General features: G+C 29.9%; 1 long non-coding RNA gene across 7 annotated transcripts; it reads left to right on the forward strand.

Annotated features, from left to right (window-relative positions):
• The first annotated feature begins 871 nt into the window (after positions 1-871).
• On the forward strand, positions 872-2,916 carry LOC108820762 (uncharacterized). Of its 7 annotated transcripts, none has more exons than XR_008938095.1 (7): positions 872-993; positions 1,090-1,183; positions 1,255-1,346; positions 1,555-1,856; positions 2,110-2,210; positions 2,302-2,349; positions 2,526-2,916. It is a non-coding gene; the product is annotated as an uncharacterized LOC108820762 (long non-coding RNA). The 7 variants fall into 7 exon arrangements; XR_008938096.1 differs by having other exon boundaries at positions 2,139-2,210; XR_008938097.1 differs by having other exon boundaries at positions 1,555-2,210.
• The last annotated feature ends 4,005 nt before the right edge of the window (positions 2,917-6,921 follow it).

Consider the following 6,921-nt stretch of genomic DNA (forward strand, 5'->3'; position numbering starts at 1 on the left):
CATGGCAATATCTTACATTCTCTGACCCAGCTAGAATTTAAATTCCCATATTAGTTTAATCACAACTGTTATGGGCCAAAAAAAAAAAGAAAAACCCTTTTCCGTTTTCTATTAAATATACCTTAAGATAAAGGTGGTCATTATAACATAAATACGCAATCTTTAAAATTAAAATATGATTCCATTATTAAAACCATTGCAAAATAAAAAGTGGATGGTGAACCAAATCCCCACGTCCCCAACGCACGCACATACGGACTTAAACATCAGTACTATACTAAAAGGGAATGAGCTTAGAGCTCTCAGCCTATCCACGTAGGATCTGGAAAATCAGCCTACTATCACAATTCATTTTACTGCCACGTCACAATTGAATCTTTAAAACAATTCGGCGGCTCATGGAGTTCTTCTTCTTTGTTGTTATCTGAAAGTACGGTTGCGATTCAGCCTCTCCGTTCTCTTTAATATTGTCGATCCATCCACTAAACTTTCACTAAATCCCTCTTTACACCTTTAATCCGAATTAATGGCACTCTTCCAACTCCCTCATTTTTGAACTTTATATAAACTCTTTCCATTCTCACTAGAAATTCTTTGATGTTATATTCTTTGATGTATGAATCTGTGGCTATTAAACAGGGAGAAACTGTTACAATGGAAGTAAAATCGTACGGATATTTGGAACCTCCTCTGCAGCTGAAGAAATCATAAGCCTGTCAGTTCAATTTTGCTTACACAGCTCCTCATGATGAGAACTTGGTGGACTCTGCTTCTGGTGAGTAAATTTTTCATTCAAAAACAGAGGAATAACAACGGAAAAGTTTGACTCTTGAATCAGGTTTGAATAATATTTGCCTTCTGATTCTCCAGGTTGTCTGGCTGTTTACGAAGCTTACCATAAGATTTACTGTGACTCTCCATGAGCAGAGCTTTTGCAGATAACAAAGTCATCGAATTAGATCCTACATTGGCAAGAGTTTTCTTCCAAAAGGGGTATGTCAATCGTCTCTCTGAATTTAATTTAATGATGATAGACCTAAAGATGATTAGAATCATGATATATCTTCTCACGCTATTATGTATTTGCAGTACTGAAACTAGGAAGAATATACTACTGCTAAAACAACACCAAATGACACCAAGTTTAAGAGGATGATAGATGAATTTAATCTTCGCATTGTAGGTATTACATCAATTTCATAGGTTTAGATTAATAAAAAATAATTCTCACTATTTTTTTTATCTCTGTTCAAGGGAAAAGAAAGATTTGGTTCAACAGATACCGCCAACATATTTCTTCATCTTTCTTTTCGCTTCGGTACTTCCACGACACATATTATAGAACAGTTAGTTTTTTTTTTCTCTCCTCAAATCTCATTCATGTTCTGTCTATTTTGGCAATTAAACTTACTGAAGAATTTGCAAGGGATAAGCAAAGTTACTTCTTCTCATGGAAACAATTAAGCATCACCTCCTCTCTGAGAAATCTTCCATTGTTTCTTCGACTTTGGATCAATTTTCAAGAGGTTTTAACACTTTTACTGAAATTTCCAGGTTAGGTTGATGTGTTCGTATTGCAAGAAACACAATGAAAAATTTCACGAACGAAAAGATGATGGTAGAAACGCTGACACCAAAGAAGTTGCTTATTCTAGCTAGCTCTTCAGGAAGCTGAGAGAAATGGAAATAGCATATATATTATCTGCCTTATCCGTGAGTACACTTATCGCTTCCACTCAAGTTCCCTTTGATTAGTGTTCCAGACTTAGTTTGGGGCTTTATGTTAACTGCTATTATCGGTTACAGGTGTGGGACTGTGGAGGATTCGGAGGATGAGGACCATACTTCTCAGATAGGTTCTTACAATACTACTAAACCATTTTTTATCTTAGAGCTGAAAAACCTATTTTTTTGCTTAACAATAAGAACCTTTGTGCCTATGTATGTGAAAATAACTACTGTCCAACCCCTTCTTTTGTTTAGTCATGTGTTCTACGAAGTACAAGTTGTGATATAGACGGTCCCATTATCGAGGAGATACGCCATACATGTTCCATCTATCTTTTATGCTTCTGTCCTGGCATTAGTTTGTTTTGTTTCCATGATCAGGTGGCTAAGCGTTGATGCTTTTTGATCAGGTGGCTAAGCATTGACGCTCACTGCAGGTTTCAACTTTCAACTGAATCGCTTTGGTTTACCCCAAAAAAGAGGTACTAGCTTAACTTTTTCCAATGAGTGTTATTATCATTAAGCCTTACGCTACAGCTCAGACTCATCGAATATTCTTCTCTGTTTTATAAGTACTACACTGTGTTCTTCAGTGTATCAAGGAAAGAAATCTACTCCCAGGTATATATTTAAATATATGGTTTCCGTTGCCATTTAAATATAATTCATATAGTTTTAAGCACACAACGCATATGCTAATTTCAGAAGCTTTGCTGGAAACGTAAGTTTAAGAAGTAGATATACATGTTTTAAACTTTTTTATTATGACTATAGCTATTGATACAGTTCATGGGCAGGGAGATGGAAATGATATGCCTGGAGTTGGAGCAGTTAAAACTGTGCCCTCCATTGATGGCACCAAGGACGTCCCTGCTGAGTTTAATAGTGTTGAAGTCCAAGCTCACAGTGCAGACCTTCGTGAGGATGTACGCACCGTCAAGAAACCCTGCAATGGTTAGCTTCGCATACATGGGGTGTCCAAGCTCAATGGCCATTACTGCTCTTCCTTTTGTTTTGAATTTACTTAGTTTCATTAAACTGTTTAGAACTCTGTTCCTCTAAAAATCCTTTTCTATGTTTTTACGTTTTAGGAATTTTTCATTTTGCTTTGCTTTGTCATTAAGAGCAAGAACTCTATTGAGCTTTATCTAAATTTATAAAACCCCAGTTATGGAAGCTAATTTTCCATATCGTAAACCCACAATATTACAAGAACAGCCTAAGTTATGCTTCTTTGATGATCAAGCCAGTGTCATTCTATCCTACGATAGTAAGTCTCTCTTGATCGTCATCAATAGAACAACTTATCACTCTTAATACTCAAATGTGGTCCTTTTAATACCCAAAGTTTTTTTTTAATTAAATGTACTAATAAGATTTAAAAGAAATTTGAAAATCTCCAAAATATAAGAAAAATATGATAAAATTATTTTAGGATTTAAGAAAGAAGGTGAATAAATTACGAAGAAAAAAAAAATGTAAAAACTTTAATTTTGAAAAAAAAAAATAAATTTGTTTTTATTTCAGAAACAAACTAATTTCAATATATTAAACTTAAAACTTTTATTACAAAATTTAAGAAGTTTTAAAAGTTTGTGTATTAAAATGAGCAAAATAATTAGTTGGGATATTAAACTGTATTAAAAAGTTTGAGTATTAAAAAATTTTAACAAAATTTAGTTTGGGTATTTTATGGAATTTCCCCTAAATTATTATATTATTTGTTTCCATGTATTATTTGTGATGAAATTTCAACATTTTAACTACAATGACCCAAACTGTATATATATTACCACTGATAAATTCGTAAAACATAAGCTTCAAATATAAATTTGAAAAATAAAGAATAAAAATGATTACATTAAAAATTATAAAAAGAACTTAATTTATTTTCATTGTATTTGTTATGTTGATTGTGTTATTAATCTGCTTTAGAGTAACATAAATACTATGATACAATTGAAAGTAAACCCATACTAACAACATGAAATATTACAAAATATTCCATTTAAATTGGTAACAGGAATACTGTTCCAAATTTAGTTATCAAAATATATAATACAAAATATTATATATTAATAAAACAAACTAAAAATATATTAATCTATGCTACAAAACAAATTTAAAATATGTAATCCGCGCGTAGCGCGGAAAATAGCTCTAGTAGTATATAATTATCCAACTCCTAAACATATCACTTACGCCAAGAAAGTATATAATCATCCAACTCCTAAACATATCACTTACGCCAGAAAAATGACAAAACTGTTAGTAATAGTACTATTTATATAGTGCATACGTAGTAGTATATATACTCGACCCGGAAAATGTTACCATTGTTATTTCATCACACATCGCTAATTCATCCACATCATTTACAAACCCATTAGACCATTATTACTAATAACAAATGTTATTCTACTACATACATAAGAATAATTCAGCAGAACTTAGCTATGTAAAACGCTCCTTGCGTGAAGCGTTTATGCATTTTTTTCATAAAAATACTAGCTGATTAGTCTATTTCGGTACAACATGCTAGTTGGCCTATTACAAAGAAATCAGATCAATAAATCAATTAATTAGGGTATCTGGTGAATGTTAAAAGTGAATTTGGGGTTTGATGATTTGATTAAAATATAAATGAATAAAGCTCTTGTTTCTGATTTGAAGAATCTTGGCCCCTAGCTGAGAACTTTACCTTCTAGAAGAGCGCCATCATCATGCATGAGGTGAGTGATTGTGTACCAATAGATTTTAAAATCTGAAGTTCAACAACTCTCCCTCTTTTTCGTTTTTTCCCATCTCTTTCAATAAACCATTATTATTTTAAAAGTCTTCTCAAAATTTCCACCTAACTTACCAATTTCACAATTTAGTTCCACTTTTGTCTAGAACCCTGTTCTAAAATACGGGCGCCTAGCCGCATAATCGTCCGAGTTTACGTGATGCAGTTGTTGACCGTGGCGAGTAAGATCAGTTCGGTGATATTATACGGCTGACCGATTTTGTCCCGAGTTGAACGTAGAAAGTCCGCGTTATATCCGCATTATAAAGAAATCGTTCGCCTCAAAACATTCGTTACGCGAGATATTTTTTAACCCAAAAATGTATTTTGGCCCATTTAGCAAAACGCTCTTAGTTGACTAAGTCATGCTCTCGACAACATAACTGGAAATTGTACCAAGTGAAATCTTAACATCGTGTCTCTTCTATTTGTTCCTTATGGACTTTTTTTTTTTGAATTTTGTTTCTTACGAACTTTATGTTAATTGTTTGGTCTTTTCTTAATTTCATGTTTTTCTTATATCAAGTTATAACTTGTAGCACATTCTACATGAACCACTAGAAAATCAATATATATATTGCTGATCATTAAAGACGAATAGGATTAAGATTTATTTTGTTTCTTTTTTTCATGATCAAAACTATATTTTGTGATTTTTGTAAGTGAACTGTTTTTGTTCTGTTTTTGTATTAGATGTGATTGAAGAAAAATAATTATGATATATGGTATAATTTGATATTTGACTAATCGTTGTATATCTAAAACTAAAAACTAGGCCCCGCGTATACTCCGAGTTTATCCCGATTTTTTGATAACTCGCTAGGCCTGAAGTTACCGTACGGGTAGCGCGTAGCGCGATTCCGAACATGGGTCTAGAATATATGTGGATACGCATACACAGAGCCGGTCTTGAAAGAAGCCTTATAAAACATTAAACCTTTAAGCCTACAAAATTTTTGAAAAAAAATACATAAACAAAACCCATAAAAGTTTTTTTAGAACCTCAAATTTACCAAATAACAATTTAGCTGAATTTTTTTCTTACGTACGATGGACACAATTAGTTATCAACTTATCATGTTCTACAAAAGGTAAAACCGTAAAATTATATATACGATACGACTGTTGTATTATCTCCAGTCCAGTCAATGGTTAAAAACAATATCTAGAATATTTGTGAAATCTTGGTTTCAAGTCTTGAACATAAAAGAAAAAGTTAGTTGGATCAGAAAACCATTATAAGCCAAGGTTCTAGAAGGCGATTTTTTCCAGAATTGTAGAAGGCAGATTCTCATGTCCAATATACTCTCTCCGTTTTTAAAAGATACATGTTCTGGAAAAATATTTGTTTCAAAAAGATGTATTTTTTATGTTTTCTATATAAAATTGCAAATTTCAATAAAGTTAATTAAATTTATTGAAAGACTATTGGTTAAAATGCATTGAAATTTGGTAATTTCTAAAAACAATGCATGATTAATGTGTTTTCTTAATATGTGTGAAAATTCAAAAACATACATCTTTAAAAAACAGAGAGAGTATATATTTGTCAACATGTCCAAAATATCTATATCTAAACATATGTGTGTGTATATATCACGTTTTGGTGGTTCTTTTAAAAATAAAATTTTATTGATAGTTATTGTTGTATATTGTTTTAAAAATCTATAGTAGATTTGGACCTTTCATAAACGGGTATATTTTTGTTTTAATATTTTTTAAAAAAATTATATTTTATTATATATCTAATAATAATGTTTATTATTATAATATGTTTATTATTAGATTTGATCTCTCCTTTAGAGCATAAGATTATTTTTTATTCAAAAAATTATTTACTGAAATTATAAATCTTATACATATATATTTTTTATAAAAAAATATTGTTTTAAAGTATATATAAATATTGTTTTTTAAAGTATATATATAATAAAATAAAATCTACTTATTTTAAAATTTTAAATTAGAATACAATTTATTTTAATTTTTAATATTAGTTAAAATTTTATTTATATTTATTATATACAATAAAATTAAAATTACATTAATATAATATTGTGAAATAAAATAATTCATTTATATAACCGACCTCATATCAATTTTACTTATATTTTTATACTTTAAATTATAGTACAAATTTATTTTAATCTTTTATATTGGTAAAATTTATTTTATTACTATATTTTTGTCACCATTATTATACAAATTAACTATTTCATTCAATCTGTGTCATACTTGATAAATATATTAATTATTTTTATATATATTTAATATATATATATATATATATATATTAACTAATGAAATTATTCATTAGTTTATATATTGTACTTTAGTATCTGTTTTAATAAGTTGAAGCATTTATAAAATTCATTCATATATTTTACTATGTTATTTTATAATTT

The sequence above is a fragment of the Raphanus sativus genome, chromosome 8 (assembly GCF_000801105.2).
Source record: "Raphanus sativus cultivar WK10039 chromosome 8, ASM80110v3, whole genome shotgun sequence".
NCBI classification, from domain to species: Eukaryota; Viridiplantae; Streptophyta; class Magnoliopsida; order Brassicales; family Brassicaceae; genus Raphanus; species Raphanus sativus.